The sequence below is a fragment of the Periplaneta americana genome, chromosome 3 (genome assembly GCF_040183065.1).
Source record: "Periplaneta americana isolate PAMFEO1 chromosome 3, P.americana_PAMFEO1_priV1, whole genome shotgun sequence".
Lineage (NCBI taxonomy): Eukaryota > Metazoa > Arthropoda > Insecta > Blattodea > Blattidae > Periplaneta > Periplaneta americana.
Genome location: NC_091119.1, coordinates 117603096 through 117625924, shown reverse-complemented (window position 1 = coordinate 117625924; position 22829 = coordinate 117603096). Strand labels below are relative to the sequence as shown.

Here is a 22829-nt window from a genome sequence, read left to right as displayed (position 1 = left end):
CGGTGAAATAAAAACCAGTTCAGATACCAGTCATGGATAAATATATTTAATACCAAAAAACAGGAGTTTCATATGAAAATTAATGTGGTGGTGAAAACGAAATTAATTAAAATAATTTTCAGTAATTTCGAGGACAGATTCCCAATTCATTTATTAGCAGTTATAACCTGTAACAATTTGTTTTGAAAGAATGATTGGTCGTTTATATATTGCACATTTAACTTTATTAATTACATTTTAAACATTTATTTTATGAATGAGGCTGCCAAATATTAAACAACGAAATGTAAATAGTCAATGTACAGTTATTCATCCATAACTTAAATATAACACATTTGCCAATTGAGTTAAAAATACATTTTACACAACAAGACATATCAGATTTCATAAACAGATATGAAGTTAAAAATACATAATTCAAACAACGTCAGAACATTTACAAATCAAGAGTTACTACAGTCAGAAATGAATAGGAGATTGTAGTTTCATTATGGAAAAATAATTACACATTAAACACACAAAAACTGCATTTTATTATTCCTAACCTGTACTTTAAAAAATCTGTCTTACACAATGTCTTACGGTAAACAGTTCCATATTGCATAGATCATTTAGACCTATTTTGGTTGTACTGTATTTTTTAATTCAATGAAAAATCAAATTTCTGTTGTGATTGCCTTGAAATTCGTAGTAACTACCTACACTAAAATTGTGCACTAGGAGAATGCTAACAAAATACAGATCTGAAGCAGCAATAATAATTACTGAAAACATGAAAATGTGATTTTGTAAAATGTAATGGTTTTTACTGTGTTGGAGAAGTCTTTGCGTCCTGCATAACACAGTTATTTGTACCTTTAACTTCATTGGGAAGCTGTGTAGAGTTCTCATCAGATGCTTTGAAGGTTGGAGAGAGAAGAGAAGAGTTCCTATTGATCCATTCCATATTCGCCTCTGCATTTGGAATTGAGTTGAAATCAAAACCAAACAGTTCAGACACTGAGGAAGGAAAAAGAAAATAAAAAAAAAAGTGTGACAGAAAAGAATATGTATGTACATATATTTCTGTTTACACATATATTCATATGTATGTGGATAGTTTTAAATGCAAGTTCCATATTGCGAAATACAGGGTGTTTCAAAAATACGGGGCATAATTTCAGGTATGTATTTCCCACATGTAGACAATCAAAATAGTTCATTACAACATGTGTCCAGAAATGCTTTATTTCCGAGTTATGGCCTTCACAACATTGAAATTCACCGGAACATTTTTTCTTTCCGCAGGTTGTTGCCATCAAAGGAGACATTAAGAGGGCACTCTGACAGTTCATTCCGAGGCGAAGGTTACATTCAGTGTTATGTAGGCGTTAGACTGTGCGACATGTATTCAAATCAAGAGCTGGCAGAGATACACTTCATGTACGGTAAGGCGGACGGCAATGCTATGCTGGCTCGTCGTTTGTACCAGGAGAGGTACCCACAGCGACAATGTCCAGATCGGAAGACATTTGTATGTCTCCATTACCGTCTGTGCGAGTATGGAAAATTTAACTCTCCTAGTTTGGGAAGGGGACGACCAAGATCTACAACTCCAGAAGTACAGGAGGAGATTCTGGAGGCTGTGAACATGACTCCTCCTATCAGCACACGAAGCACATTCACTTCTTGCATGATGGCGCTCCTGCACACTTCAGTCGTACGGCTCGCCGGTACCTGGATCGAAGGTTTCCTGATCGATGGATAGGTAGAGGTGGCCCAATTGCTTGGCCTCCACGCTCACCTGATCTGAACCCTCTCGATTTCTACTTGTGGGGCCATTTAAAATCATTGGTTTAGGCTATTCGTCTCCGGTGCCTGATTTGGAATCCCTTCGGAATCGAATTGTGGCATGTTCTGAGGACATACGCAATACTCCTGGAGTTTGGGATCGTGTTCGCAGGTCAATGAGACATCGATGTGAGGTCTGTATTCAAGCAGGAGGTGGACATTTTGAACATCTTCTGTAATGACAATGACCTGCGGAAAGAAAAACGTTCCTGTGAATTTCAATGTTGTGAAGGCCATAACTCGGAAGTGAAGCATTTCTGGACACATGTTGTAATGAACTATTTTGATTGTCTACATGTGGGAAATACATACCTGAAATTATGCCCCGTATTTTTGAAACATTCTGTATATGTACCGAGTACAGTAACTTCAAAAAGTGTAGCCTATATCATTATGAATACATACTTGAAATAGTGAAGCAAAATACTTAAAATATTTGTATGTTGTCTGCAGTTTTAACATAATTTAAAACTATATTTTGAACATCCAAAAATATGCTGGATAATTTGAAATATTTTTTTCCACAATAAATGACTGACTATAATAAATGAACACACTATCTTTAAAACTTTAGATATGTAGAAATTAGTTTGCTATTTACGAGATTTCTGGCTTCTGTTAGGAATTCCGCCACTAATTTAAATGATTATATAGAAGGCACTGAAGTGACTGCACAGGACAGCACAATATGCTAAATAAGAGAAAACGTCCTATCTTGGATGTGTGATGATATAATAAACAAATGTTATTTTGCACTTAAAATAATAAGTCAATAGAAAAGTGAATAGAATGTTGCAATACGAAAGAAAAATTGGTGAAAAATAATGTTGCATGCAGTCAGACTGTGGTATTTGTTAACTCCCCAAAGTAAATTATAATCAGGGAACGGATTTATATGGACTAAAAATATATGAAATATGTAAATATATATGTAGTTATTTTTACCAAAATATGGAATTAAATATGGATTTTTACCAAAATATGGAATTAAATATGGACTTAAAATTATAAAAAAATGACTATGTACGTTAAATATTGGTACATTTTAATCAAACTAAACAAAAAATATAATGGACGTACCTTATCTTCCAATGTAGTTTCAACAAAACACAATTTTTATTGTCTGTTACCATAACAATAGGTTACAAACATTTCTTTCAAGTGCTGAAAAGTGAATCTTCTTCTATTGTCTCTGAGGATAGATTTATACTGACTAAAAGAGTGTTCGACGTCACAAGAAGTAACTGGTACATAATTCAATTTCACAATGTCTGCTGGGGATAAGTCCAAGTTAATCTTCACTGTTGATTCACCACTCATCACAGCAACAACCTTTTGTAGTTCTTCATATCCAGGGTTTTTTGAAAGTACAGTGTCCACCTTAGCTCTTACTGCATCTGCAACTTTACCTCTACCACGATTCAGTTGTTCCACAGTACTATTTATAATTTCAAAACTTTCAGATAGTGAAAGGTGCCTATTTTGGAGACTTTTGAGCGTTTTTATGATGCATGAAAATGTATGCTGAATGTGAGCTAAGTCATTCTTCACACTTATGTCACAGGTAACTGTTTTCGCAGTATCAATTGAGACTGCATCTTCAGAGTCCAATGCAAGGAGAACATTGTTAATAGAGTCTATATGTTCGGCATAATATTCAACTGCTTCTAGCCATGTACCCCATCTAGTTAAAATTGGCTTTGGTGGCAATGGAATTTCAGGGTACATTTCTTTCAACACGTTAACTCTACTGGGAGCTTTGAGAAATACTTTTTTCACTGATGAAATCAACAAATCTACTTTAGGGAAATTGTCTCTGACCACTTCTGCCACACGATGAAATGCATGCGCCACACAAGTAAAATGAGTCAATTTAGGATATACAACAGATAATGCTTGTCCAGCTTTGACCATATAAGGGGCAGCATCGCTAATAAAGAATAACACATTATCGTACATAATACCCTTTGGCCACAGGATACCCATAGCTTCGTTGAACAGTTTAACTATAGTTTTGTTATTGCACTTTTCTAGAACATCACAATGTAAAAGAATTCGTTCAGAATATTGTTCACTTAACAAACCGATAACTACATTACCAACAAGTCTACCTTCTTTGTCGGGAGTCTCATCAATGGAAACCCAAATTGAACTATCTTTAATTTCATCTCTTATCTTCTGTATTGTCTCATCGTAGATGGATGGAGCATACGTCTTCCTAAGTGTTGACTCATCCGGGATTGTATGTTGAGTATATTTTTCAAGGAATTCCCTGAAGACCTTATTCTTTAGTTTGTAGAGAGGAATATCAGCAGAGATGAGAGAACGGCACAGGTCGATGTTAAACTCAGATCTTACATTCGATGTTGTTGGTTGTGTTAAAAACAATTGTCTCTGCTTGGAATTTAGTTGTTTGTTGGCCTGATGTTTACTAGTTGTAATGTGTTGTTGCACCAGGAACTTTTGTGTAGATGATACTGCACACTGACACAAATTACAAAATAATATTTTATTGTCAGTTGATAAACCATCTTCTTTAAATTCTGAAATGTAACTTGTTAGTTTTGATTTTAAATTGACTGAATGACGTACTTTTGGCATATTTACCGTCTTTATAGTATGATTTACAAAACTGAACCTATGTGTACTCTGACTGGCATTTAACTGTTGAGCTGCACAACTGAAGTCTGTTAAAAATTTTAAATTAAATTAATACAGTTTTGTAACTTACTTTCCCATTGTTGATAGGACTGCTAATTTTCAAATAACTCTGATGTTAAAGGGATTACTGAACATGTGTTTAAATCTCTATTGTTGAAATGTATTTTTAAAAGTTAATGGAATTTTGTTTTGTTTTATTGTTAAACCTAATATAATATGGACTGTTTTATATGAAATATGGAAAATATATGGAAATTAACGAAAATATGTACTAAACTCTAAAATATGGAAAAATATGGAAAATAAAAGTAGGATTTTTCAACCCTACACATTGTGAAACATAAAGATAATGCAAAATATAAATTATATTAGCTTTATAAGTAAATATGTATTTACATATAAATCCTTTCCCTGATTATAATATTTTTACATGTGTGTAATTTAACAGTATGTTAATATTTTACTACTCACAAACAAACAGTCTCATGAGGGCAGATAAAAAAGTTATTTTTTTTCTTCCATCATGTTAATGTCAAAACAAGTGCTTATGCAAATTTTGGCCACTTCAGCGCACTCACGAGGGCCATAATTTCGTGGAAAGATTTATTGGAACAGATATAGCAATTGTTGAGCTATTTTTCAACATATTCGCCACCAGAATTGAGACACTTTTGTCACACCATGAGATCAACTTTTGTATCCCTGTGTCATAGAAGTCTGCCGCCTAGGATCGGAACCAGTGTGTGACAGCTGTCTGCACCTGTTTCTTGTTTATGTTACATGTGACATATCTTGCCTATGGTATGAACCACGTAGCAGAACAAGTAAAGGTAGAATTTCTTAGGGCCAATAAATTAATCTCTACAGTAAATATGGTTTTTGGTAAGGCACCATCAAGGATACAGGCTTTCAGAGAAGAGCTCCCAGATATTCCTCTGCCATCTGAACCAGTTCTTACTGATGGGCTACTGACTTCATGTTCAATAATTCGGTAATTTCCCTGTATGTGCGCCCCTTAGCATGATGAAATATGACAAGTTGTTATTGTTGAAGAATAGAATTCTTTCTTTTGCACCCCATTCACTTAGAAACAACTTCTAGCAGTCCACAGCATGTCTGAGCAGAATTGCAGTAGGGTAGTAACTGAATCATACCTCCCCATCCTCCATTATAGTTAATTACATACCTGCATACAAGGTCAACGTAACAGAAGTGAGGCCTATGTGACCTGACCGAATATTAATGTGGATGTGTATTCTATCATTTTATGTTCAAAGTGGCAAATTATGTAGTCTGTACTGACTTATAGTTCGTCATTCGCCTTTCAATCGTATAAATATATTTGATATTTAAGATATTTAAACAGTCCTTTCATTATTTTCATATTAAAGATGCTGAAAATTCCGAAAATAAAAAAAAAATAGGGATTGGCGTAATATTAAGTTGAGTCACTGTACATCTAGTTTCTCGCTGTATGTAAATACAAAATCATCCTCTAGAAAAGCACTCTTGTCTTCTTGCAAGGAATTAAATAGTTCAATTTTTTCAAAACTTCCAATATTTGGGACCTAGTAATAATTCTGGTGTGAGAGGTGCTAAAAATTCTGAAACTTACAAGAACTGAAAGTCTCTATGATCCCTATTGACAGTAAAAATTTGAAATTCTAGATTTAATTTGTTTAATATTTATAAAATTGGAGAAGAAATTAGTGGAATTTACAGGCATTAATATTAATGCATTGACTGTTATGAAAATCTGATATTTAATTGTTAGGTAGTAAGACGTTTACAATTATCTAAACTAAATAACGATTTGTTTAGTGCATGTTAAATTGTAAATTATTCATAGTACTATGATTATATTATTAATCAGATTGTAATAAATATTGCATTAACTTTCCTAGATGAAGTTGGAAGTTTCGGGGGAGGTGGGTGATGGAAATTGTGATTAAAATATTTTTACATTATATGCTGCTTGAATTTCCATATGAGAAGTGCATGTAGAAACATAAAGGTTCATGATGCACATTTCTTTGAACATGTTTCAACATGCCTTGCTTGCAGGTCCAGACAAGTCAGAACAGGCATCTTGTTGCTGCTTCCTCAATCTCTTTTAGGATTACCAGATGTGAATATGGCGAAAACCGGAGATTTTTTTTTATTATTATTATTATTATTATTATTATTATTATTATTATTAAAAGTGAGTGAATGTGAACATGGTATACAGTGTGCAAATGATAAGTAATAGCCTCTAAACTGTAATCAAGATTTCATGCTATAAATTTGAAGTTATAAAGGAAAGATACAGCTTTTAGCTCCATGGACTGCTTTACATCAGCTAATAATGTCTACTGAAGAAGTGTCAGGCCCATATAAATCTGAATGTCGTAATGTGGCGAACAGTATAGAAAATAGTGGAGCGTGTGCTTTATCTGGGCCAGGCGTTTCAGATATTAGTATCATTAATAATGACGCAGAATCAATTAGGCCTATTTCATTTTATCCCGATGACTTAAATAGGGCTATTTCTGACGATCCTACAAGGTAGATAATAAATTAAACCCTTCACAATGATTATCGCTAAATGAAGTTATGTTACTCGAAATACAGACAATCCACCAGAATAACTACGAAAACAATAGCCATGACAGAACACCAATACTTTCTGTGACAGTAACAAACAAAACAGACGTGCTCGATGTGACGGCTGGTTTGACCATTCACCTTGATGATGCCTTGAAGCCGCTGAACTATCAATATCTTATTGCCTTAGCATCATACTTAAGCAATTTAAAACCAAATTTGGCACAATTATGTACTATGTGGCAACAACAATTTTAGCCTGTACTATACAGTATTAGGATTTTCTTCTTACATTTTTGTGAACACTGAATTATATTTGCTACAGTATTGTCAGTCAATTAAGTTAGTGTTATTTAAACTAAGTCTATTTTCTGCAACAATTGATTTTATTTCATTTGAAATGCTCTCTGCACTCTCATTACTATATTCATAAAAGTATAGAACATCACTATTTTGCCATCTTTTGCGGAAAAATTTGTCGCCATTAATGGGAAATGTTTCTTGTTATCCTTATATGAGACATCTAAGCCAATTGAGAATGAGACATTTTTAAGTCGTTCATAAGCCTCGCCTGCGTGAATGGTAAAAGAATGCCTGTAACAAGCGCTTCAATTTTTGTTCGCCCACAACTTATTTTTGTCGCTATTGAAGAGTCATTAAAACATACGAGTAGCCTGAAGTTTGTTGCCACAATCTTGTGAATTGTAGGAATGGTGACGTTTCACACAAGTCAACTCAGTTGCTGTAACTTTATCATGTTGAGTTGAATTTCGTGGTGGCATAAATTTCAGAATAGAATTATTCCTACTTTTTATACTGTAATTTTATTTTGTTTGTGATTCTCTGATCCAAGTGCCTATTAACAGCTTTAACACCCTCAGACTTAACTGTAAATGAATTTCACACTTTACACCGACAAGAAAATTCATCCACTCCTTTCACTAGCCAGTCCTTGTATCATTTGCCAACCACTCATCACGAAAAGAACTTCAATATCTTTTTGCCGGATTTATATTGAACAAATTCCCGCACTTTGGACTGCACTGCACTGCATTGCACTGCAAAACTATGAGAACTGAGCTGAGCGTGAAGGAAGCGATGAGCTTGTTTTGAATCTTAAATTGTTCCATTGTTATGCATTCTGATTTCGTTAAAATAATGCTACAAGGCTTTATTATGATAAAACTACATTGAAAATGGTAGATTTAATGTATTTCTAACACACATTTTCAACATATCAAACTTTCACGCTGGTATTTCAAAATTATCTTCGAATTGCTGAAGATAAGTTATATTTACGTACATTTGTTATCTCAGGTATCTGATGATATGCAGAAGAAAAATACGCCTTACGAGAAGTGCATTTTGGCACCTATATTTCATACCAACATAGACATGAAACTTGAAAATACTAGACTCAGTATTTGATTTGCACTAGACTCAGTAGTAATGGCCTGGCATGCTCTACATAATTTTTCTTTGTTGCACAGCATGAGATAGTGTCTGACTGTCTGCTTGGCTGGTAAGCCGGTTGGCGAGATGTGCACTGTTGCTGTTCACTTCTCCAGCAGCCTTGTTTGCGTCTTTAAAACCCTGACACAGACACTCACTTTTAAAATAATTTTATGAACCGACGTCATTGTTATTACATCTAATGACAAGAGTTAATTTTCATTATATTAAGTTACTAATTGATATTGCAAAAGTATTTTCCCCGGGCAAGAATTTCCTGCCGGCTGGAGATGGATTCATAAAACCGGCCACTCCAGGCGGCGGCTGGAGATCTGGCAACCCTAGTCTCTTTAGTTGTGTTGATGAGTAGAAGTGTTCCATATGTGTTGCTAATTTTTTAATGGTTATTAAAAATAATTGATTGCTGTGTTTGATTTATGTATTCAAGAGAACTGCTATAAGGAAAGTTATGAAAAAACTGGTAAAGAAATCATTACAATAAACCGGCTCAATTTAGATGAGCAGAAGTTACTAATGCTAAGATTGTGTAAAAATGATTTAAGAACCTTATGTAACTACCATGAAAAAAAAAAGTAGTTAATTACAATCTTTTTTTTTTTTGGCAAAAAATTTGTTCATAGTAAACATACGAAAAAGGTAATAAAGGATGTTTAGAAATAAAATTACCGCACTTGACAAAGAAATCATTCTAATTCTAGGAAAATCATTGGGCCAAGTGAATAAGAACTACTTATTGCTTAATCTAGCTAATTTTAAGTTTATACTACCGATTCTGTGAATAAAGTCAAGTTTATTCTTAAACTTATAGGTGATAACTGAGCTGAATATTATTGAATAAAGTTTATACTTAGGTAAGTTATCCAGATAAAACTTAAAATTTCCAACAAGTGCTTTAAAAAGTGTGAATATAACCCGGTTAAAACTATTTAACTACAAATTCAGTCTTACGAATTTTCAAGTGTGCCTTCTGACGAGACTTAGTCAGTTTGTGAGAATACATCACAAAGAATAGTTGCTTTCATGAATATTCGGACTCCTAAATTATACAGAGAATGTATGTCAACACACACAGCAGATTACCATGGTCTATTCATATTCGAAGAAGAGAACATTGAATGGTTGGCTGAGTATTTTCTGGGTGATATTTCTGAAACAATAGGAGGTGCTTTAAGAATGGAAACATATCTACGATTTCTAAGTGATCCAGGATTCTAATCAGGGGTCGCACAAGATATAGGAGTGCATCGCACAATGGTGTGTGAGACACTGAAAACAGTGTCAGGAAAGATAATGGAAAAGGCACCTCTGTGGATTAAATTCCCTCGCACAGATCTTGAAAAACATGAAGCAAAAGCACAGTGGACTGAACGATACGACTTTCCTACAGATTGCACGTATATTCGAATTCTTAAACCATGAAATAATGGTGATGAATATGTGAATCTGAAAGGTTTTTGCAGCTTAACCCTTGAGAGCTCGCGCACGGTCTTTTCGACCGGGTGTGATATAAACATTTAGCTTCTGCTTCAAGATCACTTGAGTTCTGCCGCTCACCCCTTCAGTACCTTTCATTCGACTCTTCCAGAATAAGATGTGATTGTTATCATGCATTTTGCTATTGCTATTGGTCAATTTGATTTGAAACTGTTATACAGACCTGGTCGTTTCAACCGTGTGCGAGTCATTACGTAACTTCGTATTGTTTCACTTGGTGTATAAGTATAATGTAGTTTGAAATAACTACTGAAGCTTCCCTGGCGACGTGATAATTCGAAATTTTCTCGGGCTTCCAGCCAGGTCATAAGTTGGTGATCCACCGACGTTTCGAGGATATTCATCTTCCTCATCTTCAGGGTTAAATGATATCTGAGGGTACCTAGCTCCTTAATTTATAGTGCCAGAAGGAGTCAGCCGAGGAGCTGTGCGCTGATTGGCTGTTATTAGTGTGGACCGCGGTGAGAACGCTGCCGACGTGTCGTCTTGCTTTGTGCTTTCCGGCTGAATGACCTTGGGTCTCACGGTGGGCTCGGCAGACGAGTTCTCATGTGTCCTCTGCTGATGACGGCCCGTCATCCGGGCGGTGAGAAATTTAATAGCCGGTGACCATGCCGCGCTTAGTTGGAGACCCGAGTCCCGGTTCAGGTTACCGCGTTCCGCCGCTATGGCCAGGGTTTCTTTTACTCTTCTATCCCAATAGCCCGCACACTTTACCAGGACCTCGGTGTTATTGAAATTAGCCCTATGGCTTTTTTCAATGCAATGTTCAGCCAATACGGATTTTTCGGGCTGCATTAATCTGATGCTTCTTTGATGTTCCAAAAGACGCGTCGCTATTGTGCGTCCAGTCTGTCCAATGTAAGCCGCATCACATTCACACGGGATGCGGTAGATCCCTGGTACTCTGAGACCTAGATCGTCTTTTACTGATCTGACCTTGTTCCTGATTTTTGGCGGAGGTTTGTGGATTGTTTTTATTCCATGCTTGTGGAGCAGTCTGCTTATCTTTCCCGACAACTTCCCTGTGAATGGTAGACAGGCTGTGGCTGGTTTTTCCGCTTCTAGTGAGTCCATGATGGGCTGCTGCTTCTTGTGTCTTGCTCTATTCAAAGAGGCCGTGATGTCTTTAGCCAAATATCCATTCTGCTGGAGGGTGAGCTTCAGGTGTTGAAATTCAGTGTCTAATTGCTCCGGGTCCGATATAGAGACTGCTCTATGGGCCAGTGTGTTAAGTATGCCCATCCGCTGAGCTTTGTGATGGAAACTATTCGCATTCAGGTACTAGTTGGTGTGTGTGGGTTTACGGTATACCGCATGGCCAAGAGATCCGTTGTTATTTCTGGAGATAAGGATGCCCAAAAATGGGAGTTTACCACTCGTTTCAACCTCCATAGTGAACTGGATCTGGGGTCGTAGACTGTTTATATGCCTGAGAAAATCTGGCAATGTGTCTTGTCCATGAGGCCAGATGACGAACGTATCGTCTACATACCTAAAGAAATGTGTAGGCTTTAATGGTGCTGTAGCTAGTATTTCATGCTCCAGATGCTCCATATAATAGTTGGCGATGGCTGGTGAAAGCGGAGAACCCATGGCGACTCCGTCTATCTGTTCATAGTAGGTGTTGTTCTGTAGAAAATATGTGGAGGTGAGCGTGTGGCGGAACAATTCCGTGATGTCAGGTGGAAATTGATCGGAAAGCAGTAGCATGGCTTCTGAGAGTGGAACCCTGGTGAAAAGGGACACTACATCGAAGCTGACTAGAAGGTCGGACGGTTTCACTTTGATGTTGTCGAGGATCTGTACAAATTGTGTAGAGTTCTTCACATGATGTACGCACCCACCCACTAGTGGTTGCAGCAGGTTGGTGAGATAGCGGGCCAAGCGATACATAGGGCTGCCAATCGCATCCACTATAGGCCTTAGTGGTACCTCCGGGTTATGTATCTTGGGTAGACCATATAACCTGGGTGGTATACTAACTGACGGTGAAACTAACCGCTTACTCTCGGTGCGGAGACTGGATTTCTTACCAGCTAATCAAGAAATCCAGTCTCCGCGCCAAGAGTAAGCGGTTAGTTTCACCGTCAGGCAGTATGCAGTATACCACCCAGGTTATATGGTCTACCCAAGATACATAACCCGGAGGTACCACTAAGGCCTATAGTGGATGCGATTGGCAGCCCTACGTATCGTTTGGCCCGCTATCTCACCAACCTGCTGCAACCACTGGTGGGTGGGTGCGTACATTATGTGAAGAACTCTACACAATTTGTACAGATCCTCGACAACATCAAAGTGAAACCGTCCGACCTTCTAGTCAGCTTCGATGTAGTGTCCCTCTTCACCAGGGTTCCACTCTCGGAAGCCATGCTACTGCTTTCCGATCAATTTCCACCTGACATCACGGAATTGTTCCGCCACACGCTCACCTCCACATATTTTCTACAGAACAACACCTACTATGAACAGATAGACGGAGTCGCCATGGGTTCTCCGCTTTCACCAGCCATTGCCAACTACTATATGGAGCATCTGGAGCATGAAATACTAGCTACAGCGCCATTAAAGCCTACACATTTCTTTAGGTACGTAGACGATACGTTCGTCATCTGGCCTCGTGGACAAGACACATTGCCAGATTTTCTCAGGCATATAAACAGTCTACGACCCCAGATCCAGTTCACTATGGAGGTTGAAACGAGTGGTAAACTCCCATTTTTGGGCATCCTTATCTCCAGAAATAACAACGGATCTCTTGGCCATGCGGTATACCGTAAACCCACACACACCAACTTGTACCTGAACGCGAATAGTTTCCATCACAAAGCTCAGCGGATGGGCATACTTAACACATTGGCCCATAGAGCAGTCTCTATATCGGACCCGGAGCAATTAGACACTGAATTTCAACACCTGAAGCTCACCCTCCAGCAGAATGGATATTTGGCTAAAGACATCACGGCCTCTTTGAATAGAGCAAGACACAAGAAGCAGCAGCCCATCATGGACTCACTAGAAGCGGAAAAACCAGCCACAGCCTGTCTACCATTCACAGGGAAGTTGTCGGGAAAGATAAGCAGACTGCTCCACAAGCATGGAATAAAAACAATCCACAAACCTCCGCCAAAAATCAGGAACAAGGTCAGATCAGTAAAAGACGATCTAGGCCTCAGAGTACCAGGGATCTACCGCATCCCGTGTGAATGTGATGCAGCTTACACTGGACAGACTGGACGCACAATAGCGACGAGTTTTTCGGAACATCAAAGAAGCATCAGTTTAATGCAGCCCGAAAAATCCGGATTGGCTGAACATTGCATTGAAAAAAGCCATAGGTCTAATTTCAATAACACCGAGGTCCTGGTAAAGTGTGCGGGCTATTGGGATAGAAGAGTAAAAGAAACCCTGGCCATAGCGGCGGAACGCGGTAACCTGAACCGGGACTCGGATCTCCAACTAAGAGCGGCATGGTCACCGGCTATTAAATTTCTCACCGCCCGGACGACGGGCCGTCATCAGCGGAGGACACATGAGAACTCGTCCACCGTGAGACCCAAGGTCATTCAGCCGGAAAGCACAAAGCAAGACGACACGTCGGCAGCCTTCTCGCCACGGTCCACACTAATAACAGCCAATCGGTGCACAGCTCCTCGGCTGACTCCCTCTGGCACTATAGTTTAAGGAGCTAGGTACCCTCAGATATCATTTAACCCTGAAAATGAGGAAGATGAACATCCTCGAAACGTCGGTGGATCACCAACTTTTGACCTGGCTGGAAGCCCGAGAAAATTTCGAATAATGTAGTTTTTTTCTTGTATTTATAACTTTTCACATATACACACGTTTTTGTCAGTGTAATACTTTATTTTCACTACTGCGGTGTAGAAATATGGATGAAGAGGGAGATAGGATAAGGAACCTTATTGATAGTGTAGAAAAGGAAATGGCCTGGGAAGAAGAAACAAGAAGGGAAGCTGGTGCAGTGAGAAGACAGTTGTTCCGTGAAGAAGAAATTATCAGACCAATTGATAGCATTGAATCGGACATTGAAGAAGAAGATATGGTTGAAGAAATCGATCATAACACAGACTCTGCTCAATCAGCAGATGAGGAAGTAGACCTTGTTCCAGGTCCAATTTATACAGGGAAAGATGGAATAACAACATGGGAAATGCACTGTCCACCACGTAACAGACGTGTTGGCGAACGTAATATAGTAAGGTTTATACCTGGTGTAAAACAGGTAGCAAGGAGCGCATCGACTCCATTCCACTGTTGGAAGTTATTTTTTACTAACACTATCATTGATGAAATTGTTAGACATACAAATGAAAAAATTGAAAAAGTGCGTCCAAATTACAGCCGCCCAAGAGATGCACACAATACAACGAGAACTGAAATGGAAGCTTTTATAGGACTTCTTTATATGGCTGGAGTTTTGAGAGCATCTCATCTGAACCTGTTCGACCTTTGGTCTGCTGATGGGACAGATGTTCCTTATTTCAGAACTTGTATGAACCGGATACGATTCAAGTTCCTGGTAACAGTTTTAAGATTTGATGATTCAAATACTCGACAAAAGCGCAGAAGTGTTGATAAACTTGCTCCTATTCGATCTCTCTTTGAGCAAATTGTTCAAAAATGCTCCGAGAATTTTACTGTTAGCGAATACGTCACTATCGACGAGATGTTGGAATCTTTTAGGGGAAGGTGCAGTTTGAAACAATTCATAAAAACAAAACCGGCAAGATATGGAATAAAGGTATTCTCTCTGGCATGTGCAAAAACCTTTTATACACTGAATATGGAAGTCTACGCTAGTAAGCAGCCTGAAGGGCCCTACCAAGTTGATAACTCTGCTAAATGTGTTGTGAACAGGATGGTGCAGCCAATCAGTGGATCCAGGAGAAATGTCACCACTGACAACTGGTTCACTTCAGTGCCGCTTGCTGATAACAACTCACAAGTTAACATTAGTTGGAACGCTGAGAAAAAATAAGAGGGAGGTGCCCCCTTTATTTTTGCGAAGTCATTCAATGGAAAATAGCAGTGTTTTCGGGTTCACCAAGGACAAGACCCTTCTGTCCTACTGTCCGAAAAAGAAGAAGGTGGTGTTGCTGTTATCCACCATGCATCATACCGATGAAATTGAACCAGACTCTGAAGAATCTAGAAAACCTTACATGTTGACGTTTTATAATTCAACGAAAGGAGGGGTGGACATGGTGGACGAGTACAAGGCTAGGTATTCAGTTGCAAGAACCAGCTGGCCTCTGTTCTTTACACTACTGAACATAGCAGGCATCAATAGTTTCATTATACTGAAACACAATATTCGCCAATTTGACATGTTTCGAAGAAAATTCCTACAAACACTCAGCAAGGAGTTGTCTAGAAATTATCTACTTGAAAGACTGCAACTAGAAAATCTGCCGCGTCAACTGAAGAGAAACATCAGAGAAATTACTGGAACTGCTGAAGAAAGAAATCCACCTCCATCTTGAGAAGATGAGGGTCCAGGAAGGTGCCATCTCTGCGATTGGAAGAAAAATCGTAAGTCTAAGACGAGGTGTAATGTATGCCGCCACTTCATCTGCAAAGAACATACACAGTCAACTTGCACTTTTTGTGCTAATCCTGAAGAAAGTGCCGATGGTGATAGTGATGAAGATATGTAATACGTGTGAGGTCATGTGACTAAGTGAGTTCATCTTCTAATATTATTTTCTTCCGTGTTTGTTGAATTTAGGCCTATTTCACACTGATAATAACTATAATGAATAGGACAAGTGTTACTCCTATACCAGGCCATGACGTTGATGAAAATATTTAACATATAATGTGATTTATATATTTTTCACAGTATAAAGAACACTCAAGGTTACTTGGATATTGGCATGTTCATCTTCTTTTTAATACATAATAACAGTGATGTTAATGAATAAAATGCAGTTAAATAATGTTTTTGTAACTTTTGTGCTAACAGATATTAGCAAAAACTATAGATTCCGCTTCATTTCCACGCATGGTCGAATCGACTGTGCGCGAGCCATGACGTAAAGTTTACAGGCGCGAGCTCTCTAGGGTTAAATGTACAGTGTAATGTGAAAGAGGAAGTTACTAGTATCGATTTCCAGTGGCCAGGATCAGTCCACAATAATAGAGTACTGAGGAGATCTGATATTTATCGGGTGATGAATCAAGACAACAGTAATGTTCTATTACTTGGTGATAGTATGCAAATCCACGCACTCCAGAATAGAGCATGTCATTATAGAAAGGCATTTTGGATAATTAAAGCGAAGATTCCCTATTCTCAATTTAATATGTGTGAAACTAGATAGAGTGCCATCTGTGGTTATCAGTTGTGCAGTGCTTCATAACATTGCTAAGTACTTAACTGATCCACTAGAAGAAGGTGGTCAATATGAACATGAAGAGGAAGTGGAAGATGACGATGAGGATGAAGCAAGAATGCGATGCTGAGGAATGTTAAGAAGGGAGGAGATAAAAAATATTATTAATGTAACAAACAACGTGTAAATTATTTTCACAATGAAACACTATTTATTTGAAAAAGTTTACATGCAAAACTGAGGGTTACAAACGTTACATAATTTATTGGGTTAATTTCTCCATCTTCTTCATTGTTAGATGCAAAGGTTTAAGTATAAGTTCCTCTTTATGTAGTTACAGTCTAGTTAATTTCAGTTGCTCTAACAATAAAAGTCTTTGAAGTTCAGAAGTTGTCAAATCAGTTGTCTCTGGCAATGCTGATTTCATTCTCTTTGAAGGTCGGGGTAATGATGGTGATGATAATAATTCATGCAAGTTTAAATCTGTAGTAGTACCTGCAGACAAGAGAAAATGTGATATATTATGTGCTAATAATGCTCAAATATAAATAAATGTAATAATTTATTTAATACCAGAGCTGTAACTGTTGTCACTATTGCATTTAATATCTATGTTTGTCAATATAAAAAATTCATCAATTATGATGATTGAAATAATAATAATAAAATAGATACCTTTTGTTAACAATAATTAAAAATCAATATTATTACAATATTACTAATATTATATTATAAATATACATTATAAAATTATAATTATTAATAATTTATTATTATGAATGTTATAACAGTCAGAGTAAATTTTATTAACAATACAGTGTAGCAGAAATATTAATAGGTTATACTTACCTGGTATTTTCTTGAAAACGAGATTTTCACCAGAGTACAGAAATCCAATAATATTTTTTTCCCAGTCCTTTAGAACCACTTTCCTATTTTCTGCAGTATTTTTATCCGTCCTCTTTTTCACTTCGGTCTTCATATTTTGTATCTTCATCTTAAGTTGCTTTTCTGTGATATCTTTACCAAAATTATTTTAAGAATTCATTCCTCAATACAGACACTGAGCTTTCTTTTTCATATCTAATTTTGGACAGTTGACACTTGCTAAAGAGTACCTTATGTTCTGCCAACAACATGACAAATTTAAATTGTGAATCATTATTTGATTCTTGGTTTGTTTCTATTTCTGTCTCTGACTTTGACATCCTATAGCACTGTTCATTTTCTTGCAAACTACTGCTTTATATTTCCTCAACAACAATCCTTTAGCCACCGGCGTAGCACTGTCAGCTAAGGCGTTTGCCTGCCGATCTGGAGTTGCGCTCGGGCATTGGTTCGATTCCTGCTTGGGCTGATCACCTGGTTTGGTTTTTCCGAGGTTTTCCCCAGTTGTAAGGCAAATGTCAAGCAATCTCTGGCGAATCCTCGGCTTCATCTTGCCAAATATCATCTCACTATCATAATTTCCATCGAGGCTAAATAACCTTGTAGTTGATACAGCATTGTTAAATAACCAAGTAATATATATATATATATATATACACATATATACATACATACATACACACACACACAATCCTTTAATACTCATTAATAAAATCAGATGTGTATTCAACAATGCCATAATTAAATCAATTTATACGCATTTTTGCAGGTGTTCAGTTCAGCAACAGCTAAAGTTTTAAATTTTCTAGCATTAACTTCAGTTTTATTCACAATTTTTCAAGCTAAAGTTAGTGCTTTATCTTAACACTTGATAGCTAGAGTTAGTACTAATACTTAACACTTAAATTTGTAACTCGATTTTTATTCACTTGGCCCAATTTCATTATCATGTTACCATAATATCACTCATCATCTGGCAACCTTGTATGTAGCGATATCCTTTTTTTCTCTCATTTATGGAGGACGGACCTGAGGTCTTACACTGCAGCCTGAGGCTTATTGTGCTTACCACTCCTATTCTGATGAATGTTTGGGTAGCCTAACGACCACACTCTTGTACAAGTACAGTATACTGCACCATGAACTTAAACCTGGCTATAGGTAAGGTTGATGATGACATGAGAATTAATGTATGTATGTGTATGTGTATTTATTCACACTGCAAATGGGTATATACCCGGTAGCAGTGGTAACTAATTACACTCAATAAATGACAATTAGTAATAAACACAATTAATAAAAAACAATAAATAATAATAATAATAATAATAATAATAATAATAATAAAAAGGAGCATCCTAAATTAAATGAAGCATGATTACTTAAAATAACATTTAAAGTAAATCTAATTTGTATCTTAACCCTAAGTTCGAACTAAGACCCACGAGTGTGATAGGTTCATACCTGCACAAGTACCTTTCGGCACTACACTTATTTCACTGTCAACTCACTCACTGCACTGATTCTAACTGATTTCACTAACACTTCTAAACATTTCACTGTCCAAATACATTGCACAGCCACTTCACTGACACCAACACACTTCACTTACACAATAGACTTCACTGACACTACACACTTCCTCACTCATAGAACATTCAAATAACAAGATATCAATTACACCCTTTAAGTAGTGTGTATAATATACTACCGTCTATTAGTAAAGTCCTTAAGCCTATTTTTAAATACATTTTTGGTTATTGGTAAAGCCTTTAGTAAGTCTGCAGGTAAAGCATTCCAGTCCCTGATAGTACAATTGAGAAAAGAAAACTTTCCAGTGTCCGTCCTCTGTATTCTTTCCCTCAATTTATATGAGTGGTCGTTCCTTGAAGAATAATTTGACGGCTTGCAACCTATTTTTTTATTTCTTTCCAGGCAGGCTCACCTCTGTATGTTTTGAACATTGCGCATAATCGAATTCACGTTCTCCAGTCCGCGAGTGTGTCCCATTTTAATGGTGAATTATTACGACAACACTTGAGAGCCCGTTTTTTAATCTTTTCCAGTGTCTTTATATGTTCTAATCTGTAAGGACCCCAACATGCAGCACCATATTCCATTACTGGACGTACTAGTGATTTATATGCAATCTCTTTGGATTTATCAGAGCCTTTCCTTAGTACCCTCATCACAAAGTGTAATGCCCTCCATGCCTTTCCTGCTGTGTCAGTAACGTGTTCCCCCCAGCCGAGATCACTGCTATATGTTATTCCTAGGTATTTACATTTGTTAACTTCCAGAATGGTTTCACCCCCTAACATATACAATCCGATTATTTTATTTCTTTTTTCTTGTTAAGCTAATGGCTTTGCTCTTTAGAGAATTTATTTTCATTTTGTTGGCCATCACCCAACCGTTTATTCTATTGAGGTCATTCTGAAGAAGAGTAGTATCATAACTTTTTATTTCCCTATATACGATACAGTCATCCGCGAATAATCGAACCCTGGAAAAGATGTTAACTGGCAGATCATTTACAAAAGCAAGGAATAGAAGGGGCCCCAAGACATTCCCTTGCGGCACCCCAGAAGTAATTTCTATTGGGCTCGATAATTCCTCCCCCACCCATACGCTCTGAGTGCGAAATGAGTTCGAGGTCAAACATCGAAAGTTACCCAGCAATTCTGCTGCAATTGGTTGCGGGAAAACCTCTGAAAAACTCCTACAAGGTAACTTATCCTTGCTAGGATTTGAACCTGGGCCTCGTGTTTCACAGTCAAATGTGCTAACCATTATTCCACAGCAGTGGACTAGCTGTGGATGATTTGAGAAAAATATAGTGCATCATTGAGATGTAACTGACGGTTGGAGCTGCAAGACACATTATCGCAAATTCAAGCTTTTTTTTTTTAATATGTTGTAGAAAGCTCATTCACATACAGACATTTTCAAATAAATGTTTAAAAAATTACACACTTCATAATAATAGATAGACGCATCAATACGTTAAATCTTTTTCTTTTCCTTTTGTTTCTTTGGAGAGAGTTACGTAAACCCAGCAATATCTATTGATATTTAAGTATCAAATTCTTTAACATGTTACTGTACCTTTACGAGCAAGTGAGTCTCTAATCAGATATTGAAATCTATTGAAAATGGCTAAAGAGTAAGGCATCGTGTATCTGTAACAAATTCATAGAAAGCAATAACTAAGGTCTAATATTTTAAATACGTTAATGGAATCAATCATAATCATAGTTAAGTTGCAACCCAACAATTTGTAACTCAGAAAAATAATATAAAAGGTAATCTAGGGTGAAATGTAACTTGTGGAACTGTAATCCTAATTAGCTTGTAAGTTTGACGATGTCATATCCAGCCTTGCATACTGGTCTCTGACAAATTATTATTATTATTATCCCTGAATGATTCTATGTGCAAAAACCATCATAGAACATCCAGGCCTAAAGTTTATGCCACTTGACTAACATTCCGAGTTTCTAAGGTATTTACCGGCTTCCTGGGAATTGGAATTGGCAATATCAGCAAGAGGATCTTCACTTTCCCAACAGCATCTCTCTCTACGATACTGACGTGCTGCTTTCTCAAGAGCTTCTTTGAGAGCCAACTACGAAAATACAAGATTATATTAAATTTTCTCTCTCTAATATTATTGATGTAATAATTATATATATTAAATTCTCTCTCTTTCTCTAATATTATTGATGTGATAATTGTACCTGACACATAATTAATCGGGATCTAGGCGTTTTCTTTTCATCCCATACACCTTTTATTACCAGTATATCCGTTTTGAGTTTGCTGTGTGACTTTATTTTTGAACTGTCTGCCTTTCGAGAAACACGACTCAACAAATCTCTTCTTCCACTTCGAAAATTGTCATGCAAAAATTCATGTACGTCTGGATTTTGTAAATTACAAAGTGGGTCTCTGTTATGTGATGTAACTTTACGAAATCCATAAAGATTAAGTTGTCTAATGAAACTATTTATATTCTTTGTTTTAAACATAGAGATTTTGCAATTGAGGTACTGTTCTTGAAATTTTTTGTAATCCAGCAATATAGTTCTGCCCTTGTTACTCCACTGAATTGCCCCTGTGTCACATTCATTTACAATTTTCCATAACTTCTGCGGAAATCTCATTGATAAAAACACACTATCAACAAATGATGTAAATTCCTGGGACTTCTCTGTTTTCAGACCCGATGACATTACAATATAATAAATTAATGCAGTAAATACACGAGAAGAAAATATCAAGTCAGTAAAAGAAATACAACACTTAAACTAACAATTACTATTGACCTTCCGAACTTGTAAAATATTAGAATGTATATTTACCTTCATCTGTCACTAAATTTATTAAATTTCTCTTTATAATATAACCATTCATTGTAACTTCATTTTTTTTTACAGCTATTGGAACTTAAACCACATCGATTAGGTCTATTTACGAGCACAGACAACACTATATAAATTTGTACGTAATTATATGTACAAGTTTGTGTTATAATGTGAAAATCTATAGTATTTAGACCTGTGTATTATAGTTCTGTACCTGAAGGATGACCCAACAAGAACGCTGGATTTAATAATGTGAATAAATGCAAAACAGGTAACAAAGCATATAGTGCCACCAACCTAACAATATCCCAACAATAACAAGATAGTAGAAGATATTGTTGGGACCAAAGAAGTTTCATAGTTTTAACTATAAATAAATACATACATAGTTTTAACTGTTGCGACATTGCGCCATTGTCTTGTTGGTTTGGCGGCACCAGCGAATAGGGATTATAAAGAATGAACACTTCGCGTCGGTACCTTTGATGTAGCCGGACTGATTTCAAATTAGAGATGGGTAAAAAAATAACACAACAGTTATTTTGGAACTGTTCCGGTCTCGGAACTGTTGCAAAAATGAACAGTAGGTCGGAACCTCCTGTTCCGAAATAACAGTGTTCCGACTCCGAGCTGCTCACTTGCCCAGCTGTTGCGGGCTCGCAGTACCGCGTTGCACAGGGTATGTTCCGACTCCCTCGGAACTGTTGCAAAAATGAACAGTAGGTCGGAACCTCCTGTTCCGAAATAACAGTGTTCCGACTCCGAGCTGCTCACTTGCCCAGCTGTTACGGGCTCGCAGTACCGCGTTGCACAAGGTATGTTCCGACTCCGAGATAACAGTCGGAACGTCGGAGCTTGTTCCGATGAACCAACGAACAAAGAGAACAGTGTAACTGCAGCAGTTACACTGTTCTCTTTGTTCTTAATGTTGTACTTGGAACTTCGTTGGATGAAGTTGGTACTTGAAACTCTCACGTGTTGGAGGGGGGCGCATGGAAATTGAAATCCTTGCGGTGGCGCGAACTTTAATATCAAAATTTGTAAGACTGGCCAATCATCTGTAATGTTATAGTAAGTATTTAATAATCTGTAATATTCATTCCCGCTTTATGGTTTATTTCACCATTAGTTGACTAATTCTGTTTTATAAACATTCTACAAAGTCATA

At 37.1% G+C, this 22829-nt stretch overlaps 1 long non-coding RNA gene across 1 annotated transcript; it reads right to left on the bottom strand.

Moving 5' to 3' along the window:
- Positions 1-17: 17 nt before the first annotated feature.
- On the bottom strand, positions 18-22512 carry LOC138696424 (uncharacterized). The gene is made up of 3 exons (XR_011331377.1): positions 22047-22512; positions 20808-20922; positions 18-999 (listed from the first exon to the last, which is right to left on the bottom strand). It is a non-coding gene; the product is annotated as an uncharacterized lncRNA (long non-coding RNA).
- Positions 22513-22829: the final 317 nt, after the last annotated feature.